We start from the raw sequence: 15,856 nt of genomic DNA, 5'->3' as shown, positions 1-15,856 counted from the left end.
CTAACATTCTTACTCATGAATTTTCCTTTAAGTCATTTAAGGAAATTCAATATGGAAAATTCAAAACTGACGTTTTATATGGTATAGTTATGTGCTTTAATTTATTTCTGTGTTTTCTCCGAGTGTTCTTATAGATGTAATTTTTTTTAAGAAATCATCGGGTTTCTTCATGAGATTGTCATGACAACGCCAATTGAGACTGGAAAGAAACCATGTACGAACGTTGTGTTGAAAGATAAAAGGTATTATTTTCTAATTTGTCAACATCAGATGATAGAATTTTGTATAAGTTTGATAATGACCTGAAAGATGTATTTCCTTATGCAGTGGGAATATGGTTGATGTAACACTATGGGAAAAATATTTCGTAGCTTTACCATTTACCATCTATTTACCTTGAGTTCTTTGCTTCCATTTTGTAGTTAATTGCAACCCAAATATATGAAACAATTGATCAGGTTCGAGGCTGCTCATCAACCTACATCACCCCGTTGTTGAGAAGTTTAAGACTTGGTAAGTTTGCATTATGGTTTTACAATACAGTGTTAGAGTAACTTATTATTTTACAATCTGATTTGATTGTTTTTTGACCATGTTTCTTGAATTGTTGTCGTGACCTTAACACTTCTCAAGCTCAGAGTCAAAGCTTCAGTCAGAACTTAAGTCAGAGTTCGGCTTCCTCTCAATGTGCTTCGTACAACGATTTTTCCAATCTATTTAGAATATCCGAGTTTGTGCAATATTCATTAATTCGTACATTTTTTCTTTGGAACAATTTTTTTACAAGATATGTTATTCAACCCGTGCGAAGCACGGGTTTGTAACTAGTTAACTAAAAGGAATGTGTTGAAATAAAAGACAACTAAAAATTAAGTAAAATATTCTATATATAAATGGTTGTTTTAATGTTATTTTCTTCTATATATAAATTAGTTATGAACCCAAACAAAATACAAAGAATTGTAACATAATATTTTATTTTTAGGTTCATGAAAAATTACAAGCAAACTTAAAACAAAACCAATATTTTCACAAGAATCATAGTCAAGTCTATACATACATTAGCGCAGTAGAAAAATCAGACAGACGGGCATGGGCTATCTGGACACTGTTGAAAAAAAAAACTATGCATCAACTGTCTTTATAAATAATAATCGATGTATAAATATAACAATCAATTAAATATAAATAAAAGAGAGATCAATGAACTTATCTTTTTGAGATTGTTGTTGACATCGATCACCGACCACAACGCTATGAACATCTTTGACAACCAAGCTAAATCTGCTACCGAATCAACTATCAAGATTGGTAGAACGAACAAGCAATGAGATAGTCTGAGACGTGCTGATCGCACTGTCCTTAAGGATTTTCTGCGTGATTATACGCTAACCCCCCAGGATTTAACAGACCCTTCCCGGTAAAAACCGAGGATGCAGAACTGACAAGAAGAATTATTTTCAGGAAGAAGTAACCCAAAAATTATTTTTCATTCTCATTAAAATTGTTTTCCATATGTTCGATGTATAACTCTAAGCATGAATATTGGAGCTTTTCTGTGTTAGTCGTGTCTGCCAAAATCAGTAACTGATTATAAGTAAATCTGTAAATGCATTATCAAGGGCAATTAAAATTGAAGGTTATGTTCAACAAAGTCAACAAAATTAAAGTGTATATGGTTATGCTAGGTAAATTAAAAAAGAAAACATGTGCTCAAATGTTTAGACTAGGTTCAATATATGACCAAAGGGATTGGATCATGTCTAATAAAATAAAATATATAATAATATTAAGTTTTTATTAAAAATATTTTTTCTATATTTCTCAATTGAAAATATGGAACGCAAATTATTTGAAACTTTTGAAATATACTCAAAATTTACAACAATCCCCGACATATTTCAAAAGTTTAAAAGAACTAGAAAAAAGACTTCCTGGGTTAACATCCTGGATGTGATGCATCAAACTGGTGTAGCAAGCTATATGAACCAGTCCTAGAATGATAATACTTAACACACAGGGAAGTTGGTGTAGCAAGCTATATGAACCAAAATCACTTAACGTATGTTAGCGGTATAACACTCGCATCACACCCCCACATTTCTTGTTGTTGGCGCTGTTGTGCGCGAATAGGCCGTGCGCGTGCCTGGAATTTTTCATGCGTGCTCCAGAGATTTCGCCAAGATCTCATACAAGCGGCCCCACTTGACACTCACATAGGTGATTTCATCAAGTGCATGCTGCAAATCATACACCACCCATAAGGGATATGAAATTCATTAAAAGCTTGATAGGCTTATCCTCTCAGTAATGCAGTATCTAGCACTTCTCACACACACCATAGGAAAGGGACGAAAACAAAAATTAATTAATTAATTTTTGGTGCTAGCAGAACTAATAAGTGACTTGTTCTTACCCATATGAACCTTATTCATGGGATCTCCAATCACAAAGGTTGGGTTCCTATCACTTATTAATATCATGTGGCGTAAGTCCCAATCCCCTCGATGTACACAAATTTATTTCATCCCAAGGGGCTTTGTTTATTAGCTACTTTATACACAAATGATGAAGACAATTTTCTTTCATCATATAAGATCGACTAAGACGTCTCTAAGTCAATCAACCTCATATATTTATCAAAGTTTATAACAATAAACTTGATCTCTATAATATATTTATACAGGTCTGCTTGAATGAATTCTAGCAACAACATCCCATAAAATAATTCTACATTTTGATTTATTCTCATTGAAATTCAATTTCAATTAACATCATTGTATTATTTTGATACAATGGTTCATCAACTCTAAACAATATTTCATAAGTGTCAAACTGACTTCCTTAATATACTTCATCAGGTCTACTTAGATAAAGTCTAAGTGACAAACCCCCACATTGAGAAAATATAACTCTATGTGTGGATTTATATTATACAGGTCTACTTGAATAATTTTTAAGCGACAACAGTTTCACAATGAAAAATAAATCCCATAAATATATATTTTCTCATAAACAAATTTCATTAAACATCATTGTATTATTTTAATACAATGGATAACCCATAATATATTTTTATAATTTTCTCAATATCATATATTTGGGAGACATCCTTGTTGTATATGAGACACACGCAATATTATTATCTACTTTATCCATACACTCATATCATTTCAAGCATAATAAAAATAGAGTGTCATTATGTGATAAAACTCCAAGGCTAGAAGTATTTACCAATTGCAAATCACTAAGATACAATTGAGAAGCATAAGTTATCAAAGTAACTATAGACTTGTTAACACTAGCTGAGCTAGGTGTGATCCTTGACACTAAGATCAACAACGCATTTTAAGTTTGACAGATTGGTAAAGTTAGACAAAGCACACATCTGATGAACTTTGAAATATAACAAAATGAATATTCTTGCTTTAAAGCTCAATCAATAAATTAAAAGATGCCATTATTTTCCAAAGACTAAACTTTCAATGTATATCAAATGAAATATAAACATGATATCTTATCATTCACAATCACATGCCTCACTTTAAACCAGATAGGTTTGAGTTTCATTATACCATAAAATTTTAAACAAAATCATGAACAACATATATGATATCTCAAAGACCTTTTGAAACTAGCTGTCATAAATTTTTTTCTCAATTTAAATTAAGGTCTTTTATTCATAACCTGTTAGATTAAAACCTCAAAAATAACATTGTATAGTATAATATAAAAAGTTGTACATCAAACCATTAATATGAAAACAAGTACTCATAACTTAGCAACCTTTAACTCCAAAAATAATGCAACACGTAAAACCTACCTACTCACTTGTACATATAAGTCTTATGTATTGCACAGCTATAACAGTGAAGTAACAAACTCATATATTCTAGAAAATAAACAATGAATTTTTAAGTTGAATAAATTTTGAAATATGACACACCATCTATTAAAGTTCATTGGAAAGTCAAATTATTGGTGAGCTACTAATAATTGGCAATTAAAATGGAGAGTTGCTTTTTAATACTGATTGAGGCAAGCTAATTAGCTTTCCTACCATTCCACAAGAATGATTTTATAAACAAAATGTAACTGATGACTCAACCAGATCAACCAATAATAACGGATTAAATTAGCTAATAAATAGAATGTTAAGCAATTCCCTTGACTCAGCCACATTTGCAACGTTTCTTTTAGAAGGATTGTTAAATGAAAATATTGAAAATATTCTTTTATAAAGACATAATTGAAACGGCCATACACAGTGAAATTAAGCAACACTCATTGTTGATAATGATAACTCTTGAATCAAAATAAAATACTTTTGAAATATCTAATCATTACAAATTATGCTTGATAAATTTCTCCAATCATATAGATACACACTAGCATATCAAAAAATATATATGCATACCATGTAAAGAATTATCTCAAATGATCACATATATGTATTTCTATATCAGTGGCAACAAAACTTACCTTCTTCAGCACATAAACATGGCTATCCCCTAGATTTAGTATCCGTGAATACACAGAGAGAGAAACCACTTAATACCAAAGAAGTTTGCTCATTCCCAACGCTCATAGTCCTCCATAGCTTTAATTAAAACCATTCACCAAGGCTGATCTAAAATCATGACACAAATAGCTTTCATTAGAAAAGAATATCCTTAAGATTGTTGAAAAAAAAACTATGCATCAACTGTCTTTATAAATAATAATCGATGTATAAATATAACAATCAATTAAATATAAATAAAAGAGAGATCAATGAACTTATCTTTTTGAGATTGTTGTTGACATCGATCACCGACCACAACGCTATGAACATCTTTGACAACCAAGCTAAATCTGCTACCGAATCAACTATCAAGATCTGTAGAACGAACGAGCAATGAGATAGTCTGAGACGTGCTGATCGCACTGTCCTTAAGGATTTTCTGCGTGATTATATGCTAACCCCCCAGGATTTAACAGACCCTTCCCGGTAAAAACCGAGGATACAGAACTGACAAGAAGAATTATTTTCAGGAAGAAGTAACCCAAAAATTGTTTTTCATTCACATTAAAATTGTTTTCCATATGTTTGATGTATAACTCTAAGCATGAATATGGGAGCTTTTCTGTGTTAGTCGTGTCTGCCAAAATCAGTAACTGATTATAAGTAAATCTGTAAATGCATTATCAAGGGCAATTAAAATTGAAGGTTATGTTCAACAAAGTCAACAAAATTAAAGTGTATATGGTTATGCTACTACACGTGTTTTTTTTTTTTTTTGAATCGGCAAAATTTATTAACCAACAAGCCTGTGTATATGGTTATGCTACTACACGTGTTTAAGTAAGTCATAAGGAGTATTGCTCATATAGCATAAAAATAGGAGCACATTGTATATCCCATTTGACTTGGTAAATTAAAAAAGAAAACATGTGCTCAAATGTTTAGACTAGGTTCAATATATGACCAAAGTGATTGGATCATGTCTAATAAAATAAAATAATAATAATATTAAGTTTTTATTAAAAATATTTTTTCTATATTTCTCAATTGAAAATATGGAACGCAAATTATTTGAAACTTTTGAAATATACTCAAAATTTACAACAGACACTAGTATTAAATTATTAATAACAATAAGGCTTGTTTGGTCAAAAATAATTGATACATTAGTTTATTGCAGATGACTTTATAGCTATCCGATTGTTGATAAACTAACTTGAAGCTTTGTTGGGATCTGTTAAACTCTAATGAAGACTGGGCTATCTTGATCAGAAGTAAAGTGCTTAGAGGTAGAAAGATAATCTCATATCACATTTTCTCTTCCATATGGAGCAGTATAAAGTCTGAATTTTCTACAATTCAAGATAATAGTGTTTGGCAAGTTGGGAATGGTGACAACATCAACTTTTGGCTAGACAGTTGGTGTGGGGATCCCATAGCTTTGCAACTGAACATACCTCCTCATATTCATCCGTACCTCAGTGCTAAAGTCAGTGACTTTATAGTGAATTGTCAATGGAATGTTCCTTCCTCAGTGTTAATTACTTTCCCAATGGTTAAGCAGCTTGCAGATCAAGTAACCATTCCTGTTGAATATTTTGAGGATAAGCTAGTGTGGAGAAAAAGCAACACTGGTGATATTTCGTTCAAGGAAGCGTTTCTTTTTAAGTACGGTGCAGGTCAAAATGTTCAATGGGCAAAATCTCTTTGGTGTCCAGATATTCCTCCGTCTCAGTCTTTACTTGTTTGGAGGATAATGCACAACAAAATCCCTTCAGATGAGATGCTTCAGTCGAGAGGTATTTCCATATCCTCAATGTGTTCATCGTGTAATTTGCAAGGTGAGTCTTCCTTTCATCTCTTCTTTGAGTGCTCCTTCGCCATGAAACTTTGGAATTGGCTATTCTCCATCTTAAACACTTCTATTCATTTCAATTCAATGGGAGACTTTTGGTTGTTACTCGATAGAAATTGGTCCCAACAATGTAAACTTGTCATTAAAGCCTGCATAGTAAATATTCTTAATATTATTTGGTTCAGAAGAAATCAAATAAGATTCCAAGACAAGGTGCTTCATTGGAAGTCAGCCATCAATTTAATTATTGCTAAAACTTCCATTGCTGGCAATAACACCAAACAAACTTCTAGAGGCGACATGTTAGAATTTCGTATCCTCAAAGCTTGCAAGGTCGACATCAAACCTCCCAGAGCTCCAACTATCAAAGAAGTCATATGGTCACCTCCTTTAGATTCTTGGATTAAAATGAACACAGATGGAGCATCCACAAAGAACCCAGTTAAAGCTTCCGCAGGTGGTATTTTTAGAAACAGTGCAGGTGAGTGCATTGGTTGCTTTTATCAATTTCTTGGAAGTAAAGATGCTTTACATGCTGAGCTTGTAGCGGCCATGATTGCCATTGAAATATCATATCTCAAAGGTTTTCAAAATGTTTGGCTTGAATCAGACTCCCAATTAGTTAATTTGGCTTTCAAGTCAAATTCAGTGGTTCCTTGGTGTCTCAGAAACAGATGGCAAAACTGTTTATTTAGACTTAGAAATATGAGATTTGTGGTGTCACACATATATAGGGAAGGGAATGCTTGTGCTGATAGCCTTGCAAACCTGGGTCTCTCTTTCACTTCTTTTGATTTATTTTGGTCAGATACTATCCCTGATTTTATTAGGGGAGAGTACATTAGGAATAGGTTGGGTATGCCCAATTTCAGGTTTAACACCTTTTGAAAAGGTTTTGGTTTGGTCCCCCTTTTTCTTTCTTGTACTCTTTTTGCTTTATATATTGAATTGATGCTCTTTGCATCTGTTTAAAAAAAAAAAAAAAAAACTAACTTATAGCTAATAGCGGATAAATTAGCTTACTGAATTTGCAATGTTTGATAAAATTAACGATTGAATTAATTTATAAATATGAAATGACATAAAACTGATATATTTAATTAATTTTATTTTCCAATTAAATTTGTAGGGGTAAAGTTGAGATAAATAATGATAAGCTGTAATCTTTAAGGTATAAGCTACTTAAATTAGCTTATCAAAAACAGACATAAAATAGTAAATTGGGTCATGCTAACCGGTGTCCGGCACATTGGTTAAGAAGTCAAATATAGTAATATTTGTATTAAATGCTAAAATAATGACCCAAAAGGGTAATATTTGCATTCAAAGTTGTGTAATCAATGCTAAAAATATCATTTTTTTTTACTTAAAATTTTCTCTTTTGGCTTCCTTAATCAAAACCCCGAGGGCACTGGTTAGCATTACCATAGTAAGTATTGAAGTAAAAATAGTGTTCATAACACATGCAACGGAATAAAGTTTGAATCTATTTTGCGCTTAAATTATAAAATTATAAATTAGACACTAAAAGTGTACCTTTGTATCAATTCTTGAAGCATGAAAAATTCTTCAAAGATGTGAAGACTCTACGTGTATCCACACCGAGACCAATTCTTACCCTCAACCTTTGAGTAGTGGAACAAGAAAAATTAGAGCATATTTATGTTTTGTATTGTTGTGTTGTGTGTATTGATCAAATCACTTAAGGTCTATTTATTAGTTACACACACTCTCATCAAATATGAGGTATTGACTAATCTTAATGACCTTTTAATTTCATATGGCAATTAACATATGCTAATGACAATTTATTTGAAAAAACGGTTTCTTGCCATATGATGTTTGACCACTATGATTTCATATAATCATCTAATTATATGTAATTATATATATGCAAAGTCATACCGTTGATATATATGCACAATTTGATCAACCATTGACCATTAATTACCAATTCCATATATAAATATATATAATCAATTGATAATATCTGCCGTACACTAACTTTACTTTTTTTTTTTTTGACTAACTTTACTTATTTCTTTAATTTTTTATTTATTTCAAAAATAAATAATATGCCTAATTTATTTATATATATTATTTGTACTAGCAAAAAATACAATAATATTCCAATTAAAAAATTTATATTTTTGATTAATTAAATTCTTCAATTTAATCATCAAATAATAAAATAATTCTTTAGCAAGAACTAGAACACTCGTTTGTGTGTGACCTTGTAGGTTCAATACTAAACTGGTAATAGATTAATCAAATTAATATATTAATCAAGGTAGGCTTCTAGTAACACTCCTTGACGTCCAGGTAGTATGAAGTATTACTTTTCCTTCAAGAACCAATTAGAATAATATAATATTTTTCTTCCGTCGTTACAACTCTTGTTAACTCTAGAGCATGGTACAATTGTCAAACTCTAATAAGTTAACATATTTGACTTAAGAAACTCATTTCTTCTTTCATTCAATTTCCCTGGCCAGAGTTTTAATTTTATCATAGAGTTCAAACTCATTACCAAGAGTTGACAGATCCCATCTTGATTAGTCATTAATTATACAAGTATTTAATCGTATCCAATATCCTTTCAACTAGCACCCTAAGGTATTAGGTGTTCAGAATCAAAATACAATAAATAATATGTTAATTACCATGACAATCTCAGGTCAAAGAAAATCATTATATTCTTTCTTGAGAATTTTTCTATTGACATTTTAAGGTAATATCGGCCATTAGAAATTCTCAGTCGAGTCAGTTCAATGATCACATCACTATATGTATCATCTATATATGTAATTTAATAAATGAGACTTATTAATCTTTATCCAATAAAGACTATCACATATATATTGATCTATCCGAATTATTGATGTCCTACTCACAATAATCATACGATCAAGAACAATTTAGATTAAAAATAATAAAAGACTTTGTTTCTCATTATCATAATCTCTATCATGATAACAAGTCTATAGCTTTAATCAAGGACGTTATCAAATTAACTATTTCACTAAACAGTAAACAAGATAATGAATATTTATTAAGTCTAAAATTGGTTACATAATTGATTGGATCTTGGGCATCTCCAACAAGTAAAGTTATAAGTTCGTGCACTTATCAAACATATATCTTTCTTTTAGTCAAATGAGCTTATAATATATAAAACTATAAGCTCAAAATCATGTCTTACAAAGACCCTAAAGAATTAAATGTGTTTAGTCCGTCCAAAATCACTAGCTTTCACATTTAATCCTCCAAAAAAAAAAATCACTTTTAGTCCCTATTTACGTTTTATAAGGACTATGTTGAGGACTAAAAATAACCATTTTTAAAAAAGTTTTCAAAATCGAGGTTGTTTACGTTCTTAAAAGCTACATTATTATAAATGACTAAAATTATCATTAAAATTTTATAAAAACTAAACTTAAAAACTTTTAATTGTATAGGACGAAGGATATTTTATCCTAATATTTATAATAATTTTTTGAGAGGAATAATAAAAATAATAAATTGTGGATTAGTGTTGATGCTTTCAATCGTGGATTTGTAAGTAACTTGTTTTTAATTGTGCTATCATGTTTAGCAGGAATAATACATGCTTTCGTGTGATTTGTGTAAAATTATTTCGCACCATCTAGCATCACTCCTTTAGAAAAGTTTAAAAAAATATTTTTTTCATCAAAATTAATGTAGTAGTATTATGAAGTGGTTGTTATTTTCTCTGCCACATACCGACCTCACTTTCAATAACGTGGATGAATTTAATATCTCCCATCACTTATAGAAGTGTTCTCGATGGATGCATTGATAACAATGACCGGCTAGTTATTTTCTCTGCCACATACCGACCTCACATATGCATGAAAAACCAACTATTTCTTCTTCCTTTTCTTCTTTTCTTCCGAGTAATACTTCCACATCAGACAAATGATAGTTTGAACATGTATTTATAAGTGGGGGTAATCATCACCTCATAAGTTGGTTTTAAGTGATTGTGTTAGGTCTAAACACAATTTCTAAGTTGGCATTAGAGCTTCTCCAAGATCTATTGGGTTACCTATTATCAGGTTTCTGCAATCAGATCATCCATCATTTTTGTTCACAAACCAAACCCAATAATGTTGGTTGCGAGGGGATATGTTAATGATTCCCACATCAGGTAAATAATGGGCTGAACATGTGTTTATAAGTGGAGACAATTCTCACCTCACAAACCGATTTTATGAAGTTGTGTTAGACCCAAACTTGGTTGTTAAGACTCCCTCAATCTATTTTTTATTCTATTTCCTTCATTCATAACTACTCCCTCCGTCCCATATTACTTGACCTATTTAAAATATTTGCACTATTCATGTAACATGTTTTGACTCTATTTTTCTACTAATATATAAAAACAAAATATAGCATATAAGATGTTGTTAGATTCGTCTCGATTAATATTTTCAAAATATCAAATTTTCGTAATTTTTTCTACTAGATTATTAAAGAAATTTAAGTTTAAAATTGTGCATTGACATACGTGACGGAGTCAACTAGGTCAAGTAATATGGGACGGAGGGAGTATAAAATAATTTATAGAAAAAAGTGTTTATCTTTAAATATAATTGTGTCTCACATCATCATCCAATGGATAAACTAACACGGTAGGGACGGAAAAAAATAAAATATTTACAGTGATTAAAGTCAAAGAATATTATAAATTACATGGACACAAATCATAAATTATATCTCTTCAAAAAAAAAAAAATCATAAATTAGCTAAGGTTTGATTTCAGTGCTTGATGATATAGATAAGACTAAATGAGCTATAAAGTTCTCTCTCAACTTTTTTATGAGCTATAAAGTTCTCTCTCAACTTTTTTAAAGGTGCAACGTTTTGTAATTAAGTCTGAAGTGATTAATAATTGAGTTGGAAGTCATGGCTCCAATCTCATTTGGGTCTTGGTGGGAAATAATAGGTAGCAATGAGCAATCACACACCATCTTTTTTTTTTTTTTAAAGGAAATGACTCCAAATATAATTTCATACTTCAAATATATGTTTTCGAATTAATATTTAACATTTTTTTTATGTTTTAACTAATATTTAACATATAAATTTTTATGTTTCAAAAAATAAATTAATACAGATGGCAACAATTTAAAATATTAATTGGTAAAAAACAAATAAAAATTTGAATTGTATTAGGATAAGAATACATGAGAGATAAAGTTTTTAAGTTGCTGTGTTTTCTAATTAAGTTGAAAGTGATTGCTAATTAAGTTTGAAGTGACTGCTTCTATCTCATTTCGGTCTTGTGAAAGTAAGATAGCAATCACATACCTTTTTCGAAGGGAAAAATGTTAAAAGGGTTAAATATGTTTTTGGTCCCTATAAATATGTCAACTTTTCGTTTTAATCCTTCTAAAATTTTCCTTCAACTTTTAGTCCCTATAAAATTTTCAATCACTACTTTTGGTCCCTATTTTTAATTTAATTTTTGTATTTTTTAATGAAATTGTGCAGAAATGTGTAAAATATTCTTAAAAAAATTCCTAAAAAAATTAGAATTTTTTAACAAAACACAAATTAAATATGAATTTTTAACCGTAAAAAATATAAAAGTTCATATTAAATTCATGTTTTGTTAAAAAATTCTAAATTTTTTTGAGAGTCATTCTTAAAATATTTTGAATTTTTCTGGAAAATTTTATTAAAAAATATAAATTCTACATATGAGTTTACTTTAAAAGAGGGACCAAAAATGAAGATTGAAAATTTTATAGGGACTAAAAGTTGAAGGAAAATTTTAGAGGGACTAAAACGAAAAGTTGATATATTTATAGGGACCAAAAACATATTTAACCCAGGTTAAAATTATGATTTCATAGTAGTTTTTCACTTAATAGTTAACGTCTCGATTTTATAAGTTTAAAGAATAAATAGTAAAAAGTAACAACAAATAAGGAATGAGGATAATTTTTTATGTTTATGGTCCTTGTAAAATAGTTACCTTTTGATTTTAGCCTTTGAATTATTTTTCTCGATTGTGTCCAATATAATATAAGATTTTTTTTGAGGTATATAATATAAGATTCTTATTGTTTTAGTTTATAATTAATGCCATCTTCTCAACCCGTTTAGGTGATGCGGCACATTGACATAGCATGCCATGTCATATTATAGTATCATATGGGATAGCATTTCGGAGTCATAAGGGAAGTAATGGCATGTTCCATTCGTCCAATAAGACAGTGCCACATGGCACTTCTTATTAAAATGATAAAAAAAACCAGTTTAAATAAAAAAGAAACAAGCGATACAACACAAACACACAATACGATTGCCACTCTTTTTCCCTTGCCAAGCAAAAGCCACAACACCCACCACCACTGGTTTTCGCCGCGTCCACCGTCAATGACCACCTCCGCCGCGCCGTTGCCTCATAATCTATCATTCCAAGGTTTGTTTGTTTCTTCCTTATTTTTTTTTTTTTTCATCTTTTGTAATGATTATGGTCATGAGAACAAACCAAAATCAAAATCAAGATTAAAATAGAGAATAACTACACTTGATTAGTCTCTCAAAAAAAAAAAAAACTACACTTGATTAGGGAAAGAAAACAAACCTTTTGAACCAATTTCAATTCATTAGGATTAGATTTAAGAAAATTTAGGGTTTTATTTTAGGATTGAAGTAAACCCATTGCAAGGGGTATATACGCTCTGGTTTTTTTAGTAGAAATACATATACTCTGCTTAATAGCAATACATTAGGATTATACTTTTATAAGAGATATAATTTTTTTTTTTTTATGTCTTACCTCTTTTATTTACTTGTTAGGTTTCTTCATTTGGGTAGTTTAATCAAACATGACATCTTCAAATGTTGATTGGAAGCCAATACTTGGAATGGAATTTGACACTATCGAAGAGGCTAAACAATTTTGGCTTGCTTATGGTTTACGTGAGGGCTTCGGAGTTAGAATATATTTTACAAGCAAGAAGAAAGACGGTAGTGTATCGTCATGTAGGTTTGTTTGTTGTAAGAAAGGACTATGGAAGAAAGAGAAAAAATATGCATGTGAAGGAAAAATTCAGAGAGCCAAGACTAGAACAACTTTCTTAGCAAGAATTTCACTTTCACGTAAAAATGGAAAGTTGGTCATCAATGAGTTTGCAGGTAACCATACATATGATCTACAAAAACCAGAGACAACGCACATGCTTCGATCACTTAGAAAGATAACTGAAGTACAAGCATATGAGATTGATATGGTCGATGACTCTAGATTAAGGCAAAATGCAATGTATCAACTTATGAGCACACATGCAGGGCATAATGCTAATGTTGGATTTACACAGATGGATGTAAGAAACTACATCACTGCAAAAAGACAATGAAGTATGATGTATGGTGACACTTGATATCTTTCACATTATTTCCATCGACAATTGTTGGAGAATCCATCATTCTTTCATGCATATCAGATGGATATAGATGAATAGATTACAAATGTGTTCTGATGTGATGCAAATATGATTTTGGATTACAAGTATTTTGGTGATTTTGTTACATTGGACACCACATATTGTACCAACCATGCCAATAGACCACTCACTTTGTTTTCTGCTTTCAACCAATATAGAGGTTCAATCAATTTTGGTGCAACGCTAATATATGATGATACAATTGCGTCATTTAAATGGTTGTTTGATACATTCTTACAAGCACACAGCAACAAAAAACCAAAGACGATCTTCACTGACCAAGATCAAGCAATGACTAGGGCACTTGAAGAAGTGATGTCAGAGACTCATCATGGTTTATGCACATGACACTTGTTGCAGAATGGAATTAAACATCTTGGAAACATGATGAAGAAAAGAGCTTGTTTGCTAAGAGATTTTAGTAAGTGCGTGTATGATATTGACATTGAAGCATATTTTGAAAAACCTTGGTCAATGAATATAATCTTCACGATAAAACTTGAATCAAGTCAGTTTATGCCATGAAAAAAATGGGTTGCATGTTATATGAAAGGAAGCATTAGCACTTGGCATGCGAAGTACATAAGTTAGTGAAAGTTTGAATGCTCGATTCAAAGTTTGTCTGAAACCGAATTTGGATATCCTACAATTCTTCAAACATTTTGAAAGAGTTGTTGAGGAAAAGAGAGAAAAAGAATTGAGTTGTGATTATGAGTCCTAACATAAGCTTGCAAGGTTAATGTATGAAACTTCACAATTACTAATCCAAATGGGGAAGGTACACACACACACACACACACACACACACACACACACACACAATATTTGAGTTATTTCAATACGAGTTTAAGTTATTCTTGGCTTTATCTATATCAAATAGACATGAATCTGACTCTCTATGCAAATATGTCATCACTAAGGAGAACCATGGAGGATCTTGGAGAGTGTCATTTAATCGTGTTTCAACTTCCATTAGTTGTAGCTGTAAGAACTAAGAAGTATGATACATTTGGCATACTTTGTTCACATACATTAAAAGTGTTTGGGTTGAATGATGTTAAGGTGATTCCTAAGAAGTATATTTTAAGAAGGTGGACAAGAGAATCTTGTTGTGGCACTGTGCAAGATTTAATCGTGTCTCTAAGTTCATTAGAGCGGCAATTGTAGCATCGCAGAGTGAAAAATGCCTCATGCTTGTTGAGGAGAAGCTATGGATGAAATGCTCAAGAAAATAATAGAATATCGCACACAAGCTATAGACTATGACAATGATCATCCGTCATTTGTGAGTTCTGATGCTATGCAACCAAAGGGATTCAAGAAACAACCCGGCTCAAAGGGAACTAAGCAACATAAAAGTTTCCTTGAGCGCCATCCTAAGCAAAGAAGTGCTCCTCCAAGTAAACACGCTCAATCTAGACAAGTCCCACCTCAAAGAAGAAGTTCGCAGGTATATAATTCGATATGTAGATTGCTTGTTTTAGTTTTACATGTACTTTCACTTATTCTAATGTTACATAATCATTTTATGTTATAGAATTAACAACTCATATGGTCGATGAAGTATCTAGTTCCGCGCCTCCAACTTATAAGTCCCCGCTTGCACGTGCGGACAAGTTTGTTAGTTACACAACTATATTTTTCTTTTCTTTTTTTTGTGGTCAGTTACACAACTATGTTGATGGTAAATTCATATCTTTTTTCATCTAGCTATAAGGGTATTAAAGTGTTAGGTTGGGCAGAAAGTTGTAAAGTCTGGTGTGACTTAGCAAACAAGGTTTTAAGCTTGTTGAGGCTTAGAGAATACAGCAAACACAACAAACACAAACACATTTACTAATTTAAACTGATTTTTGCACTAACACTTCAGGACGTTCTGAAGTCAGTTTTTAACTTAACCATTCCAAGTTTCAACTTGAGAATTACTTTTTAAGTCACATGTTTAATTTTAAAAGGATCACAATTCAAACCCCTCATTCCTTGTGACTATTATATCTATTTCAGTGATAACTTCC

At 31.1% G+C, this 15,856-nt stretch overlaps 1 pseudogene; it reads left to right on the top strand.

Moving 5' to 3' along the window:
* Positions 1 to 12,983: 12,983 nt before the first annotated feature.
* Positions 12,984 to 15,285, top strand: LOC146927447 (protein FAR1-RELATED SEQUENCE 5-like; annotated as a pseudogene).
* The last annotated feature ends 571 nt before the right edge of the window (positions 15,286 to 15,856 follow it).

This window comes from Medicago sativa, chromosome 4, assembly GCF_051527215.1.
Source record: "Medicago sativa cultivar Bolivia chromosome 4, Bolivia_mono, whole genome shotgun sequence".
Classification (NCBI taxonomy): domain Eukaryota; kingdom Viridiplantae; phylum Streptophyta; class Magnoliopsida; order Fabales; family Fabaceae; genus Medicago; species Medicago sativa.
Note: the sequence above shows the minus strand (reverse complement) of the source record. Positions and strands in the feature narration are given on the sequence as shown.